Source organism: Paramormyrops kingsleyae, chromosome 8, assembly GCF_048594095.1.
Source record: "Paramormyrops kingsleyae isolate MSU_618 chromosome 8, PKINGS_0.4, whole genome shotgun sequence".
Classification (NCBI taxonomy): domain Eukaryota; kingdom Metazoa; phylum Chordata; class Actinopteri; order Osteoglossiformes; family Mormyridae; genus Paramormyrops; species Paramormyrops kingsleyae.
The window spans coordinates 36,236,831-36,255,714 of record NC_132804.1 but is presented as its reverse complement, the minus strand read 5'-3'; positions in this window follow the sequence as shown (position 1 = coordinate 36,255,714).

Sequence of the window (18,884 nt, the reverse complement as noted above, 5' to 3'; positions counted from 1 at the left end):
CAAAAATACTAATTAATATTTAAACTGCTTTTCTCCTGTTCATCTCCCACCATCTCTGTCCCTTGCATTTCTAAGCCATATTTTTCTGACTTCACCTACAGTGTGCTGTGCAGCACAGCTGCTTTTTGTAGCAGCACCTATGTGATAAAGGGAAAAAAACATGCTATCAATATTAAAAGCAAGGTGTAGACTAGTAAAATGTGAATATCACATTTCTTAGATACCAAAATAGTCATGTATTGTTTTAATTTGTGCTACATTATTGAACTACAGTGAAATGTTTTTTCACTGTAGTAATTTTAATATTGGCTGTTCACATAAAAGTTAGAACAAATGGCAGGGCTGTAGTAGGTTACTGGCCCAGATAAACTTCTTGTTTGCACATTTAAAAAAATTTTTTTTTTACCTTTTTGAAAATCATCTTAATTAAGAAATGTTTTTTGATCCTTAATTGATCTCATACCTATACAGGTTGCCTAGCATTCATTTCTGATGTACTGTGACAGTTACCTAACATTTGCTTAATACTGCCACTAGCTCCTTTTGATACCTATGGTATTTTTCATAACTAGCACTATTTTTTTATAAATTTAATGAAAAATGTGTCAGTAAATTACTCCCCCTCCCACACACACACACAATTTGATTGGCCACCCCTGGTGCCTGCTAAAATAGCTAGATTGTTAGCATTTTTACATGGTACCACAATATGGAATAATAAAGTAATGTAATAAGTCATATAATAATTACAAATTAATTCCTCTTGACATATGTGTATAAAAAAAAACTGGCCGTCATCTGGTAAAGTCATCGTTTCCAAATTTTTTGACTTTGTGCTCATTGGGTATTCACTGAACAAAAGCATTATTTTATCAGTCAGTAATTTGTTTAATTTAAAACTGTTAAACTAAAAGAGATGGAAATGCAACATTGTAGTGTTGCACGTGTCCAATTCTAAACTTTGCAACATTCCAGTCTTCATTGCACCAAAACAGTGAACCCAAGCAGACAGCCATATTCATTTACCTTACAGAATCCAAAGTTTGGCTAGACTTTGGATTTAAATGGAGACTGTCTATGAGAACAGTAATAGTACTGTTTAAATTGGAGGTTGACTTCACACTGTTGTATGTCATTTGAGTATGAAGAAGTTCAGCTGTTAAATCACCATTCCAAAAAGCATGGCACTCTGCATCCAAATAAGTTCATATCTGTAGAGGCTGCTGGGATTGCTGCACTGTGCGGGAGTGGTGTAGACGCTGTGTGCACTTGTATTGTGCTAAAGTAAAAAGAGCTCTTGTATCGGTATCGGCAGTTGTGTATCGGAATCGGATCGGAACTGAAAAAATGTGGATCGCCCATCTCTAGTAATCGCTACTAAACCTTTACTGCACTCTAAAAACTGCTGGGTTAAAAACAACCCAATTTGGGTTATTTTGGTAACCCAGCGCTAGGTAAAAAAGGGACTAACCCAACGCTGGGTTATTTTGACCCAACAAGTTGGGTTACACGTTTAACCCAGCATGCTGGGTTGTGATTTTTAACCCAACTATTAGTTAAAAATGACTACACTGCTGGGTTGAATGTAACCCAAAATGGGTCAGAAATTTAATCTAGAAACTTTGGTGATTAAAATGACTAAAATAAAAACAATTCTACAGCAATACATACTTAAGTAATGGAATTTTATTTATGACAAAACATGTAAAAAATGTGTCCATATGAATTTAAGACATTTTTCCCATCTCCACCTCAGCATTAAGACAATTTCTATTAAAATGTATCAAACTGTATCACAGAAACACTGACTGAAGTCAGTAACAATGCATCAGACTGAAGTCAGACAAATTAACTTTAGAAAAACACAATTTGAAATATGAAAACTTTTCATAACATTTACATCATGCATAAACATTAATATATCCTGAGATATACAGGAATCATCAGTAAGAATCAATTGCAATGTAATTGCAGAGTAGAGGAAAAATAAAAGTATGTAGAAGTAATAATGAAAAAGCATCTAACTGACTGAAGTCAGAAAGATTAACTTTAAAATACAAATTTGTGCATAAACATTAACATATCCTGATATATATAAATCATCGACTGAAAAAATATGTAGAAGTAATAATGAAACGGCATCAAACTGAGTGAAAAAACAAAAAAAAAAAAACTTAAGAAAATACAAATTTAAGATTAGGAAAAAATGGGAAAACATTTTATAACTTTCCCATTAACAATTATGTGCAAACATCAATATATCCTGAGATATAAAGTGACTGAAGTCAAATTTACTTCCAAGAAAATATGTATTTAAAATATGAAAACATTTCAAACGTCCACTGCAGCAAGTAATGTACTTTGCTCAAATGCTGTGCCATTTATTATAGCAAAGGCTTGAAAGCAGTGGTTGTCTCCAAGCATGAGAACATAAGAAAATTCAATGGACTCTTCTGAACGAAGGTACTCAGCCATATTGGTCCCAATCTGAAAAAAAGGAAAAATTAATAAAAAAGAAATGGTATAGATTCATTAAGAACTCAAAAATGTGTAAAAGTTAAATATCCTTAGAGCTCCCTTCAGAACACCTAAAAAACCTTTAGGAGCATTAAAGACCATAACACACCAAGCTATCAGCATTAGTTAACCACTGACCATGGCCTTAGCACTATGCTTAGAAAATGTCCGTCGAACATGCTTAGTTTCAAGCCTCCTTTAGCCTGAGCTGAGCTCAAACATTCCCGCCTGCATCAAACCATTTACAGGATTAAAGAAATTACATGTTCGTAGTAAATTAACATCGTTTGCTGTCGAATGTACAACTAAGTCAAACGAATTGAACGAAATGTACCTTACAAGCAGAGCGGGAAATTTATGTGGATGTGCTGACAAAATCAAATTAGTTAAGTAAACTCCGCTGTATCAAAACCGTATCTAACACAGTAAATCATTAATAATAAACAAAGTAGATTTAACATATACAAAAGTAATATTTAAAAATTTTACGTTATCCTTTCCAAGCTCCTTCCGATGACGATGTCACGCGCGCTTTCCCGTCCACTGAGCAAGAGATCGGCCGTCGCTTAGTCGTTAGGTAATCTCAGTTCAGCTGACCAAAAGCCTAAAATTTCCGTGTATATATATTATACAGTAAAGCAAATGTTTTATTTATTATGAACATTGTTAAATACACACTGAATAACTTACGTTTCAGACAGAATTTCACTGGCTTCCCTCTAAAGACGGCGCAAAACTCCGTCAACTCTCGCTGATGTCCCTGGATGTTGACGTGACGTGCGTGCTCTCTTTCACGTCCTGAATGGTTGGGAGTGGACCCACCTTGATCATTGATGGTGTACATGTGTGTGAGCTAAGGTGTCGTTGAGATATGGGGGAGCATATGGGGAAAAGACACCCACCGGCCCCCCCAAGCCCTAAGTGTCTAAAGTGGAGTTAAAATAGAGGGGAAGGGAGCTGCGCAGTCCAGCTGCGGGCTGCAGAAGCAGCCGACCCAGGACCTGCACAGCTCCCCTCGCCCTCCAAGGCCCTATGTGGAGGAGTGGTGTGACGTGGATGTATTGTCTAAAATGCAGTTAAGATAATGAGGGGGGGATGAGTGGCTAATCGCCCCCCCTTCCCTCTGTGTGGTGCGGTGTGATGTCTAGATGTGGCGTCTAATGTGTAAGATGGGGGGTGAATAGCTGATCACCCCCCATTACCTATGTGTGGTGTAGGTGGATGCGGGCCGGCAGGGGGGGCGTGGGGCGATAGTCGACAGTGTCGCAGGGCAGCGGGCGCCAGGCAAGGCACGCCCGGACGCACGGCGCCAACACCCAGGGGGACACCCCCGCCCCCCGCCGCAGCGCCCCCCCGCCCCAACCCAAGGAGGTGTCTGGGGCCTCATCTGCGCCGGCATCGCCAACGAGCCATTCATACCCAGATACCCACATTCACCAAACACTCGCACCCCACCACACCCGCACCACCCCAACACCGACGTGCTCCCCCGTCCCAGACCATACATGCAGACAAACAGAGCATGCATACTCACCGGATACACACATACAGACACGCTCGCCCAACACGCACACCCTCACCAGATACACACACAGACACGCACGCCCACACGCACACACTCACCAGATACACACACACAGACACGCACGCCCACACGCACACACTCATCTCGAGGCCCAACAGCAGATGCCCTGGAATTGTCCAGTGGTCGGCTCCAGAGGCTGTTCCCCCACCCCCCAGGTCGCAGGCTAGTGGCCCCCCGCCGAAGGCCGGCAGCCCCCCGCGGATGCCACCGCCCCGCACCCGGGCCCGTCCGGCAAAAACACCCGCCACCCCCGCCATCCCCCAACTCCCCCGGTCTGCCCACCACCCCCCTTGATCAGTGGGAATGGGCGTGTGTGTGGAGCTAGGGTGCAGTTAAAATGTGGGGGGACACAAGTGGGGGATGGATACCCCAGCCAGAGCTGCGGTCCTCCCCCCCCAGCCCCCACAGGCCCTCAATGTCTAAAGTGGAGTTAAAATAGAGGGGAAGGGAGTCGCGCTGTCCAGCTGTGGGCTGCCGAAGCAGCCGACCCAGGACCTGCACAGCTCCCCCCACCCTCCAATGCCCTATGTGAAAGAGTGGTGTGACATGAATGTATGTCTAAAGTGCAATTAAAATAATACAGAGTTTTTTATTTGCAACATTACACAAATTTGGTTTTGGAACCTCTTTCATAAACTGGTTAAAAATATTATATAGTTCCCCAACAGCATGTGTTAGGACAAATGACCAAACATCTAGCTTCTCTCTCAAGAGGGGCACCAGGCAGGGATGCCCTCTCTCCCCCTCACTGTTTGCAATTTTTATTGAACCACTAGCAGCAGCAATTAGACAGGCTATAGTGATTAAAGGCATCAAATGCAAGAATGTGGAACATAAGGTCAGTCTTTATGCGGATGATGTGTTACTCTTTCTCCAGCATTCACAAACCACTCTCTCTGAGGTAATTACATTAATAAACTCTTTCTCAAGAGTCTCAGATTCCAATCTGAGGAGGAGAATAGACTCAACCTGGGTGTCTATTGTCTTATGTAGTCTGGGAGTTGACTGAATGTTGGGGTGGGTGTAGTTTTTCCTCTGTGGTGGGGTCTGGTTGGCTGCCCTGGGCTCTGTGGTACCCGGTGGTGCCGCTGCTCTGGGCCCCGGTCTGGATGGGCCTGGACCCCCCGCCCGGGTTGATTCCGGGGAATGGGGGTGCTTATGGGGGTCAGCGGGGGAGCTGGCTCCAGAGGGGGGGTACTTGCTCCCCCCCCAGTCCTTTCCTCCCCATCCCTAAGTGCTTCCCTCCTCCCGCTCCGTCACTCCAACACACATGTAGGGCTTTGAGGTGCAGGTGCGTCGCTGGGATGCAGGGGACGTATTCCTCCTCTGTCCCCCCGTGACCACCTGTGTCTCAGTCATACACCACAACTTAGACACTCTCATTACTTACTCTCTCATGACACATACATTTAGGGCCTTGGGGGTGGGCACACAAAATGGCGTCCGGAGGGCAGTCTGTTCACTCAGCCTTACCTCTGGTGCCAGTGCCCACTTCTCAATTTTAAGTTGCACATAGACATTGAGAGTTCTGGGGAGGGGCCGAGCTGACACCAGCTGTTGATTGACAGAGGGTGGTTAGCGCATGCCCTTCCCCTGTTTTAAAGCGCTTTAGAACAACACGCACCAACACCACATATGAGCAGGCGGAGGGAGGCATGGGGTCTTTTCACACCCCCTTTCTCTGTTCGCCCTCTGGAGCCGGGGGCTGAGAAGAGCTGGCCGTCCGGTCGGGGTCTGGGTCTGGTGGGCTTCTCAGCTGCTGCGGGGTCCGGGGTGGTCTTCTTGTCCCCACGCCAGAGGAAAAAAAAAGGGGTCCATCTCCGGGGTCTGGTGGCGGATTGCCCCTCTGGGGGTGGTGGTGCCTGGATCTCGGAGCATAGAGTATATATGGGGAGTGTGAATGTGTGTACAGCGTTCATTTCTGTGTGTCTCCATGTTGGGCGCATGGGTGAATATTTGTTTATGTGCGCATGAGGGTGGGAACGTATGCTTGTGTATGTGTACGTCTGTTTGTCTATACGCATGTGTCAGGTTGGGTCTTACACTCCACCTGGAATAACATCTCAGGCCCTGTTGCCCCCCCCACACTCCCTGCCGGTGGATGAGGCCCCCGGCTGCCGATGCGTTGGGGGTTCTCGATGTCCGGGGCTGGATGCTCTGGTGTGTGCTGGCTCACTCTTGGCGGTTGCCTGCCGGGGCCTGGCCCTTCCGGCTCTGTCGGGGCCCCGGCTGGGGGGTCACTGGGCCTGGGGCCCGGTCTGCCCTGGTGTGGCCGGCCACCGGCGGGGCCTGCGTGCTCGCCGCCATGGCCCCCTGGGGCTCCTGCGATGTGGCTGTCGGATGTCCCCCCTCCGGAGCACTCCTCTGCCCTTTTCTGGGTGGGGGCTGCAATTGTCCCTGCGGTGGTCCTCCTGGGGTTCCCGTGGTCCTCCTGGGGGCCTCTGGATGTCTAGGGCCCGGGCCTCCTCCGTGTCGACTTCATGTCCTGGGTGGGCAGGGCTGTGGCTTCCCACACACACTACTAGACATTTACATGGAGAAACCTTAGGAACACCAGCACTCTGACACACACAGGTGTGCACACAGGTGCCCACGGACGCGTGCTCACGGACACACACTGTCTTGATCGGCTGTTGCTTCTGGGCATGTGTTGTAATGCTGTTTGTGCGTGCTGTTCAACAACATTTAACGTTTGGTGGTCGTTGTGATTAGTACAGATGTTGTATGTTGTCTTTCTCTTTTCAGACATGGAAGCAGATTATCTGTTTTGTTTTTTTCTTTTCTCTCCTCTCTCTCCCTCTCTCTCTTTCCCCCTTCTTCTCCTTTGTTTCCCCCCTTCTCTCTCCCTCGCCTTCTCTTGAGGAAGTAATATAAATAAATACAAATAAATAAAGTAGTCCTCCGCAGAGGGGGGGTGGTGGAGGGAGTTTAAAAAAAAAAAAAACAATGGGAAAACACAGTTAAAATGTAAGGGTATAACTGTAAATTACAAAACCTGTCAAAAGGTAAACTTTGACGGTATGATCGGATTGATTGAAAACTACATCAGAGGATGTAGGAATAATCCCCCTATAATGACGCACTACAACAAAATTGAACGTGCCATGAAAAGTTTTCACCTGTCTAATAGGCCTCTCGATAAAAAGGTCAGGGTCATCTACGACAAACGCAGATTGTTGACTAATGGGGAAACTCTGCCTTTTGGTTACTGAAATGTAAAACGGTCTTTACAGTACAAACATTTTAAAGTAAGATGTACAGTTGTTTGCAAATGAACCATGAAGGTTTTTTTTTTCAAAGTAAGCCGTTTTAAAATGTAACATGAAAGTTTTTTTTCCAAAGTAAGATGTTTTAAAATGTAACATGAAAGTTTTTTCAAAGATGTACATTTGTTTTAAAATGCAAAAAACATTTTTTACTTAAAGTCTATATCTTTTACGAACAATTAACCTATGGATTTTGGGATTGTGTGTGTGTGTGTGCACTTTGGGATTGTGTGTGGAAAGATTTAAAAGATTAGGGTAGTCTTTACCGTTTCATCAGTGTTTTTGGAACCGGCGCTGATGGGTAGCGGTATGAGAGAGGTCGACTTTGATCACCGTTTAGAATTGCCGTTTACGGCGATAATTGCTGGGGCAAGTTCTTCGGGAAAACCTATTTTACTAAAGAATTGCTTTTAAATCAGAGTCACTGTTTCATAGGGGCACCCGTTAAAAAAATTGTGTTATGCTTCCTATCAGCCACATTATGATGAATTGCGTGAACAGATCAGCGAAATTGAATTTATAGAAGGGCTTCCTAAAAGCTGGGAAGATCAGGAGCAGTTCCCCTCCGGCTCCTTGATAATTATCGATGATTTGATGGACAGCGCGTCTGAAAACAAACTCGTGGCAGAAGCTTTCACGAGGTTCAGACATCACCATCAAATCTCGGTCATCTACCTCGTGCAGAATGTATTTCATCAGGGGAAGTACAGTAGGACTATAGCCCTAAATACTACTTATTATTGTCTAAGAATGTGCGAGACAGAATGCAAATCAAAGTTTTAGCTCAGCAAATCTTTCCTTCTGTCAGGGTCAGCCCCTGCTGTGGTCCTACCGTGTCCCTTCCCCGTTTGACCAGCAGGCATTGCTGGTCATCCCGTTCTTTATGTTAGTCTTTGTTCTCCTCTGTTACCTGTCTGGTCATGTGGCTCAATGTGTTGAGCATGTGATTATCTGTGTACCCTTCTGTCCTGTGTTCAAATCCCGCCTCCTCTGTTTTTGTATTTTGCTCCCTAGTGTTTCATTTGAGTTTCTTTTGTTCTTGTGTCTGATTTTGTAGTTGATTTTGATTTTGTTCCTTGTGCCCCTGCTTGTGTCTTTCCCTGTTTAATTCCCTAGTGTTGGTTTCTGTTTCCCTGTGTCCTTGGTTGGTTCTTAGTTTCCCTGTTTTTAGTTCTTTTGAGTTTATTAGTTTCACCTGTGCCCTGTTTCTCTGGTCGCTAGCCGAGTAGTCAACATACACTCACCTAAAGGATTATTAGGAACACCATACTAATATGGTGTTTGACCCCCTTTCGCCTTCAGAACTGCCTTAATTCTACGTGGCATTGATTCAACAAGGTGCTGAAAGCATTCTTTAGAAATGTTGGCCCATATTGATAGGATAGCATCTTGCAGTTGATGGAGATTTGTGGGATGCATATCCAGGGCACGAAGCTCCCGTTCCACCACATCCCGAAGATGCTCTATTGAGTTGAGATCTGGTGACTGTTGGGGCCATTGTAGTACAGTGAACTCATTGTCATGTTCAAGAAACCAATTTGAAATGATTCGAGCTTTGTGACATGGTGCATTATCCTGCTGGAAGTAGCCATCAGAGGATGGGTACATGGTGGTCATAAAGGGATGAACATGGTCAGAAACAATGCTCAGGTAGGCCGTGGCATTTAAACGATGCCCAATTGGCACTAAGGGGCCTAAAGTGTGCCAAGAAAACATCCCCCACACCATTACACCACCAGCAGCAGCCTGCACAGTGGTAACAAGGCATGATGGATCCATGTTCTCATTCTGTTTACGCCAAATTGTGACTCTACCATTTGAATGTCTCAACAGAAATCGAGACTCATCAGACCAGGCAACATTTTTCCAGTCTTCAACTGTCTAATTTTGGTGAGCTCGTGCAAATTGTAGCCTCTTTTTCCTATTTGTAGTGGAGATGAGTGATACCCGGTGGGGTCTTCTGCTGTTGTAGCCCATCCGCCTCAAGGTTGTGCGTGTTGTGGCTTCACAATGCTTTGCTGCATACCTCGGTTGTAACGAGTGGTTATTTCAGCCAAAGTTGCTCTTCTATCAGCTTGAATCAGTCGGACCATTCTCCTCTGACCTCTAGCATCAACAAGGCATTTTCGCCCACAGGACTGCCGCATACTGGATGTTTTTCCCTTTGCACACCATTCTTTGTAAACCCTAGAAATGGTTGTGCGTGAAAATCCCAGTAACTGAGCAGATTGTGAAATACTCAGACTGGCCCGTCTGGCACCAACAACCATGCCACACTCAAAATTGCTTAAATCACCTTTCTTTCCCATTCTGACATTCAGTTTGGAGTTCAGGAGATTGTCTTGACCAGGACCACACCCCTAAATGCATTGAAGCAACTGCCATGTGATTGGTTGATTAGATAATTGCATTAATGAGAAATTGAACAGGTGTTCCTAATAATCCTTTAGGTGAGTGTATATGTGTGATGGTATGTGTTGTGGCGTGCAGTTTCATCAAAAGCAGCCATGGAGGAAAGCGGTTTTTATGTCACGCTCCCCAGCAATGCGTCTATGGATGTTTTCCCGTACAATACCATATCAAGCTACGCGACAAAACTAGCCAAGCCGATTGATCTGAATGGTAAATGGGAAGTAGGATTAGCGGAAATCCATTACCTGCACACGTGGGACACGTTAGTAGAAGAAGACACTATTTGCCAGTAGTTTTAACCCTTGGGAGTCTAAGGCCTCTCAGCCACCTTTGGGGTAGTCTGACATGCCTTGACATTTTTAAATATTTCACCTATCTAAAAAACATTTTTCCCAAAGTGTTACATTTGCTTTTATTCAGCACAAACTCAGCACCAATAATCTGAGACCACTTAGAATGTTATTATTCTATTTTTTGTTAAAATCAACTTTAAACATATGCTTTTCAAAAACCTATTTTCAGACATGTCGAGAAATTGTAAAAAATCACATTATAGACATTTCTAGCCAAGACTTTTGAGCTCTGAGGCTTATAGACACAGGGGTTGGCTACACATAGGTGAAAGAGACATTCTGAAATTTTATGTTGTTTGATTACTAAAGTGTTAGAACTTTAGAGTGACATTCTTTTTCTCAAAGTCAGTGGCCTGCACAATGAATATTGATGAGATAGGTGTCCCCACACCTGTAGCAGTTTGCATACTGACAATGGCCCATCAGTCTGGAATGTCACTGCATCCCACACCCATCACTTTGTAAAGGTAGTTTGAAACGCAAGAAAAGTAGTAACAATAAAATCCTCTTCACAGTAGAGTATTGGTAGATGGAATGAAAAATGAAAAGCTATGACCATATAAATATGATGCAGTGCCTATTCGGAGTTGACGGAAATAAAATAATTCACTATTATTAACGCTCTGGGGACAAGGGCATCGTGGACTGTGTATCTTTCTTGTGTATTTCAGTTTATATCTCGCTGAAATCATCATGTAGAATCATGAAAAAACACTGACTAAATCCATAATCTGTATTCTTTTCAAATCTTCCATTGTCGGAAGTATTAAAGTTTTTAAAATTAGATTAAATCGGCAAAAAAAGCAAACTACGTCACCTTTGTTTTACCTGCATCTGGGGCGTACAGTACCGCTCTCAGCTGAAGATCGCTATTTATATTCTAAATATGCTGCGTTTGAACTGGCGACTTTATGATTACAGGCAGACAGGCTTAGCCCACTGAGCCATGAACACAAGTATGAGATTTGCTGCTGAAAGTGGCAACACTGGCGCAAAGCTTCAGCGGCAGAGACATAGCCTACGTCAAAGAGTGGGCGACAGCCACATACCCCCATTACACGACATACAAATAGTGGGGGCTCACAACTCGACGGTCACAATATCGTATGACAAGAGTCACTACGTGTCACTCTGCAAGAATCACATTGATAATATAGTCATCAAGTTAAAGTCTGACCAGAACAAGGCGATACCCTTCCGATACGGGAAAACGATCATAAAGTTGCATTTCAGACCGGCTAAGCACTATCTCCAATAATAATGTACAGCGCCGGCGGCTTTTCAGATCCACATAGATATGTGGAATAGGCTACTACAGAAACCAAGCAGGTAACGGACTCCCCGGATACAACGGAGCCCCCATCATGTACAGAGCGGGTCTGGGGGGTCTTTTTCGAGGACTCCTCAGAATGGCAGTACCATTTCCGAAAAGGACTTTCAATATGGTGAAGCCGCATTTAAAATCGGCTGCGCAAAATATAGCAAAAGATATGGTAACAGGGGCGATAACAAGGCAATTAACAGCATGGTCACAGGAGGGCTCGGGGCTCATGGTGTTGGCACGTGGTAAGCGTCAAAGGCCCCCTGGGGATCGAAATACCGATGCTAAAAAACACAGGGTGTCGACCAAGAGAGACGCAGTAGTCAAGAAGAAGCGAGAGAAGAAGGTGTCCAAAAAACTACAGAGAAGAAGATACATTATCTAAAACTATGGCCCTCATACACAACATGTCAGAGGAGTGTATGAAATCAGAATTGGATATTTTTGCATTGCCATACACACAAGCAAGCATTGATAAAAATATATACGTGGAAGTGCCGCCATTCTCAGCCTTAACAGATAATGGCCCCCTGGAGTTTTTTATTGCTGGTAATGGGGAAGATTACCTAGACCTCAACAACACGCTACTGCATCTCCGGTGTCAAATCACAAGAGCTAATGGAAGAAACATTGACCCTGCTGCAAAAGTCGGGGTCATAAATTACCTGATTGCCTGAATTTTCTCACAAGTGGACATATTGCTGGGCGACCGACTAGTAAGCCAGTCTAGCAATATGTACCCTTACAGAGCTATGATAGAGTGCCTGCTTAATTACAGCGTCAGAACGATATCGAGGCAGTTTACCTGTGGGCTGTTTTATAAAGACGGTTTGAGAACTATAGACGAGACCGACCCTGATGGCGAAAACAAGGGCTTAGAGAAAAGAGCTGCATTTTCAGTAAGAAGCAGCATTTTTGATTTGATGGGACCGATACACTCTGACATGTTTTTTCAAGAGAGGTTAATGCTAAATGGGGTCGATGTCAAAATTAAAATGGTTCGAAACAAAGATGAGTTTTGCCTCATGAGTGGAGATGCTGAACAGTACTCGCTCAAAATAGTATCAGCTTAAAAAAGTTTCTGTGTTGACGGCTGTCAAACTGGGTCACGCGAGCACCTTGCTGACAGCCAACGCGAAATACCCAATTGAGAGAGTCTGCATGAAACCATTCAGCGTGGCTTGCGGGCAGCAAAGCCACACTTTCTAGGACAGCTGCCTAAAACCGTTGTCATCGGACTTGTAGATAACATTACGATGCTGAATTTGCAGTCAATACACATCCTAGTTCTGCTCCCAGCGAACACTGGCTGGCGCTTTTCATCGGCAACGACAGCTCCGCAGAGTTTTTCAACTCATATGGAAATCCTCCTGGTCACTCCAGCTTTCCGAGAGTCATAAAAAAATTTATGACGAGGAGGTTCAAGGCGATCTCAGCGTGACATGTGGCCAACATTGCCTTTTTTATTTAATTAACCACTGTAGAGGCTTTTCTTTTTCTAAAATTCTATCGTTTTATAGCAATGATTTTAAAAAGAACGATGCCATGGTTTCTCATTTTGTTTCTAAATTTAAATATTTCAATTGTGTGATTCATAAGAACATAAGAACTATACAAACGAGAGGAGGCCATTCGGCCCATTGAGCTCGCTTGGGGAGAACTTAACTAATAGCTCAGAGTTGTTAAAATCTTATCTAGCTCTGATTTAAAGGAACCCAAGGATTCAGCTTGCACTACGTTATCAGGAAGACTATTCCATACTCTGACTACACGCTGTGTAAAGAAGTGCTTCCTTAAATCCAGTTTGAAATGTTCTCCCGCTAATTTCCACCTATGGCCACGAGTTCTTGTATTTGAACTAATGCTGAAGTAACTATTCGGTTGAACAGCATCCAAACCTGTTAGAATCTTATAGACCTGGATCATGTCCGCCCTTAGTCTCCTTTGCTTGAGGCTGAACAGATTTAGCTCAAATAACCTTTCCTCGTATGACATTCCTCTAAGACCAGGAATCATTCTTGTGGCCCTACGCTGCACCTTTTCTAAGGCCGCTATGTCCTTTTTAAGATATGGTGACCAAACCTGTACACAATATTCTAGGTGAGGTCTCACCAAGGAATTGTATAATCTTAGCATTACCTCCCTTGACTTAAACTCCACACACCTGGAGATATACCCCAACATCCTATTGGCCTTTTTTATTGCTTCCCCGCACTGGCGAGAATGAGACATGGAAGCATCAACATACACACCAAGGTCTTTCTCATAATCAGCTACCTTTATTTCAGTAGGTCCCATAAAATACCTGTACTTTATATTTCTGCTCCCTACATGGAGTACCTTACATTTGTCTATGTTAAATTTCATCTGCCAGGTGTCAGCCCAGTCACTAATTAAATTAAGATCCCGCTGTAGCTGCTGAGCCGCTAGTTCAGTATCTGCTACACCACCCACCTTGGTGTCATCTGCAAATTTCACCAGTTTACTGTATATATTGGTGTCTATATCATTTATGTAAATTAGGAACAAAAGTGGTCCTAAAATTGAACCCTGCGGTACCCCACTATGAACGCAGGCCCACTGTGACATTGAGCCTCTTATAACTACTCGCTGCTTCCTATCCGTTAACCAGTTATCAATCCAGGTCGCTACAGTTCCTAAAATACCTGTCGCTTTGAGTTTAAGTGAGAGCCTCTTGTGGGGAACAACATCAAAAGCCTTTTGGAAATCTAAGTAGATGACATCATAGGCCTTCTTATCATCAACTTCCTGAGTAGCTTCCTCAAAAAACTCCAACAGATTTGTTAAACAGGATCTACCTCTCCTAAATCTATGCTGGCTATCCCTCAAAATGTTATTTGAGTCCAGGTAATCTACCATTTTCTCTTTGATTATAGCCTCCATAACTTTACCAGTTATACAAGTTAGACTGATTGGCCTATAGTTTGACAAATTACTTCTATCCCCTTTTTTGAAAATGGGCGTTATGTTGGCATGCTTCCAATCAGAAGGTACCACACCTTCAGATAAGGATTTTTGAAACAGTAATGTTAAGGGTCGGCAAATAATATCCCTCATCTCTTTTAACACTATAGGTAGGATGCCATCAGGGCCCTGTGATTTATTTATTTTGAGCTTAGCTAGGCTTTGCAAAACATCAGCTTCAGTTATATATATATTACTTATAGACGATGTTGGATTAGTAATAAGAACTGGTAAGTTACTAGTGTCCTCAACAGTGAATACCCGTGCAAAACTATCATTGAACTCATTTACTATGTCAATGTCGTTTTAAATTATAAGACCCTTACTATCCTGCAGATTAGTAATTTCAGCTTTTATAGCTCTTTTAGAGTTAAAATACTGGAAGAAACTTTTAACGTCATCCTTAGCCTCCAATGCGATCTTCCTTTCGACATTCCTTTTAGCTCGTCTAATGTCATTTTTTAATTCAGCCTGTAGATTTAGATACTCTTGCTTTATTATGTCATCATCAGTTGTTTTCCATCTCTGGAACAAAGCCCTTTTCCTCCTTACTTTATTTCCCTATTAAACCACCTAGGTTGCAATTTCCTAGATTTATTCTTGCTGGAAACAGGTATGAAGTCCTCTTGCACTTGCAATAATGTGCTTTTAAAAAATTCCCATGCCTCTTCAACAGTTTTGTTATTTAACTCCATCCAGTTCACAGTTTCTAGTTTTAATCTCATACAATTGAAGTTAGCCTTCCTAACATTATATATTTTTGATTTGGACTTTGCTCTTCGGGCACTAAACTTAACCTCAAATTTAACCATGTTATGATCGCTACTGTCAAGTGGTTCTAAAACGTCTAATTTACCAGTCCTGTCCTGGTTATTAGACAAAACAAGATCAAGAATGGCATCTCCCCTGGTAGGGGTGTTAACAAACTGAGTAAAAAAACAATCCTGTACTAATTCCACCATCTCAAGTTCATTTTCAGAAGAGCCAGCAACAATGTCCCACTGCATCCCCGGTAGATTAAAATCACCCATAACTACCACATCATTTTTATTGCTCATAATCCTAATATCACTGTATAACAATCTGCTTTCCTCAGCAGCTACATTGGGTGCTCTGTAACAAACACCAACAATTAGGCTATTTTAGTTTGTAGCATCTAATTTTACCCATATAGCTTCCGTACTTTTACTTATATCAGTAAGCTCCCTTGCCTGCAAGTTTTCCTTTAAATATACTGCAACACCACCTCCCTTCTTACCTATACGGTCTTTACGGAACAATGTGTAACCATCTATATTATATTCTTGTCAATCCTTATCACTCAACCACGTTTCAGTTATTGCTATAATATCATAAGAGTCTGATGAGATAAGAGCCTCTAAATCATGAATTTTATTCCTAATACTCCTGGCGTTTAAATACAGACAACAAAGGGTAGGCCTATTACAGTACCTACTTATAATATGATTTTTTTGGGGCTTTCCGTTTCCCCCCAGTTACATACTTAACTAACCTCCCTGCCCCCCCAGTCCCTAGTTTAAACATTCCTCAACTACTCTACAAATACGCCTTCCCAGTACACTGGTTCCCCTCCGGTTCAGATGCAACTCATCCGGCTTGAACAGGTCCCACCTGTTCCAGAAGGTCCTCCAGTGCCCCATAAACCTAAACCCCTCTTTCCTACACCATCCTTTTAGCCACGCATTTAATCTCCTTATCTCAGCTAACTTAGCCTGACTTGCGCGTGGCACGGGGAGTATTTCAGAAAATACCACCATGGACGTTCTGCTTCTAAGCTTATTGGCGACTTCTATAAATTTATCCTGCAGAACAGCCCTTCTACCCTTGCCTATGTCGTTGGTGCCAACATGCACCACGACAACTGGATCCATCCCAGCTGGGGCCAAAAGCTTGTCCACACGATCTGGAAGGTCTCCTACCTGGGCACCAGGCAGGCAAGACACCGTACGGGACCCTCTATCACGAGTGCACACATAACTGTCTACTCCCCTAATAATTGAATCCCCCACTACCACAACCTCCCTCTTTCTGGGGGGAGGGGGCTCCTCAGTGCCCAAGGGCCCACCTGCTTCCCCAGTCCCTTCCGGCTCTAAAGCTGGAAGCACCTGAAACCTGTTAGACACAGACACCTCAGGTGATGCCGCCTCGGTAACATGTGTACGCCTTTTCCTGCGTCTACGACCTACGGTCACCCAGCTCTCTCGACCTCTCTGCTCTTCATTCTCCCTCCCCCCCGCTAGTGGCGTACACACCATCTCCCTAAACGGCGTATCAACTAGCTCATCTAACTCACTGTTGCATTGGATGAGAGCCAGTTGCTCCTCAAGGTCGCGAACCTTGACCATGAGTGAGTCCACTAGCTTACATCACTCGCAGATGAAGTCCGACTGGACACTAACGTCCAGAAGGGCAAACATCTTGCAAACACAACACTGAGCCGGCCCCATAATTAACTAACTCACTATGACCCTGTACTCCCAGCCCTGTAAATTTATATAGTGTATTTAACTATAAAGATTAATTTGCGTAACAATAAATGCAGTAACGTGCGGAGTACACTAAAATAAGTTATTACTTGTGTTAAAACGGAACTTAATTATTATTTTATTTAAAATTTTAAACCTGATAAATTTACTACTACTTACCAGAAGAACCTCTGCCTGAACCAAGTATGAACTAAAAACAAGGCGAAATCGAAGTTGCTCTTGGGAGGTCGAAAAACCACAAAAACCCCCTCACAGCAGGCTACTGCTGGAGCGGGAAAAAAGTGGAAAATGTCCTCCCGGCCCCGACTGGCGACCGAGCAAAGCTCAGGAGCAACTGTCCTTTTCCGGCACCGGGTAGCGATACCGACGTTAGATATTATTAGTTATAATCGCCCCGCGGGTGTTTGTTACGGAGTTTAAACGCGGACAGAAAAACGCCGCTCACGCGACACCCGCAGCTCTCTGTCGGTAATAATCGCGCTGTTAATTAACAGACAGGACAGACAAGCACTCACGCCGACCGAAATAAGAACAATAAATATAAATAAACAGCCACCCACGTAAACAGGTAAAGCACACAAACACTCAAAACACTCCAAAAAACAATCCCAAACAATCCCAAATTCCCTTCACTTTCATGTTTGTTTTGCCCTTTGCCGTTCTGTACCCCTAAGTTTTGGGTCCCCCTGAGAAAAATTCCACAATGTGATCATCTGGGTCCAGCTCGCTTGTCAGTTGCCCAAGAAAGTCGCCCAAAGCGGGCACCCAGTCACCCGGCTTGCTGACAAAAATGACCGAGTCTGTATCATGATACAGCGTGCGCCGTCCCAAGCGGTCCATGAGATTGTCAAGCCTTGCATACATGGTAGTGAAAGCGGCAATAAAGACATTGACGTGCCGCGGCATGCTAGGGAACCCCTTTATGTGCCGCCATTGGACCATTGCCACATTATCATTCAGAAAGGAAAAGTGAGACACATTGACCTGCTTTGAAAAAATGAGAAACTCATCAGGATCTTTGATGAGCGTCGTGCTTGCCTGATTTATTCTCTGACCAAACTTTCCCCAAAGGCTGTTTAAAAACATTTTGGAAACCCTGATGTTTTCAAGGTTCAAACGGATGCCCTCCTTCTCAAAGTAAGTCTGAATGTATCTCTCTTTATCCTCAGCACTCTTTACCCAAGAGGGGTAGCCCGAAGCCTTCTGTTTTCCCTTTAAATGGGTGTTAATATAATCAGCAAAAAGTGTGTCTGTCTGGTCGGGGAAATGCCAGACCTTGTAAATCTTTACGATTTTGTAGCTGTTTTCAACAGCCTTGTTGATTTCAACACTGCACCACGTTCCGATCAGAGCTCACTGCTCATCTGAATGATTACAGACCCCCTGCCTCTCGGTTTCACAGCATGTTCTGCAAAGTGTGAACATGAGTTTACCACCGGACCTGTAAGGCAGAACCGGTAGGTAAATGATTACGGGGTATCCTACCGGGTACTCCTTAAACTACCCGGTAGGATACCCCGTAATCATTTACCGGGATTTTGACAGTGTTGAAAACTATTTTGGGGTATCCTACCGGGTACTCCTTAAACTCCCCTCCAATGGGCTCACCACCCATAGGAGGGGCCATAGGGGTCGGGTGCGTTGTGAGCTGGGCAGTGGCCAAAGGCGGGGACCTTAGCGGTCCGATCCTCGGCTGCAGAAGCTAGCTCTTGGGACATGGAATGTCACAACATTGATGGGGAAGGAGCCTGAGCTGGTGCGCGAGGTTGTGAAGTTCCGGCTAGACATAGTCGGGCTCACCTCGACGTACAGCTTGGGCTCTGGAACCAGTCTCCTCGAAGGGGGTTTGACCCTCTTCCACTCTGGAGTTGCCTGCGGGGAGAGGCACCAAGTGGGGGTGAGCGTACTTATTGCCCCCTGGCTGGGCGCCTGTACATT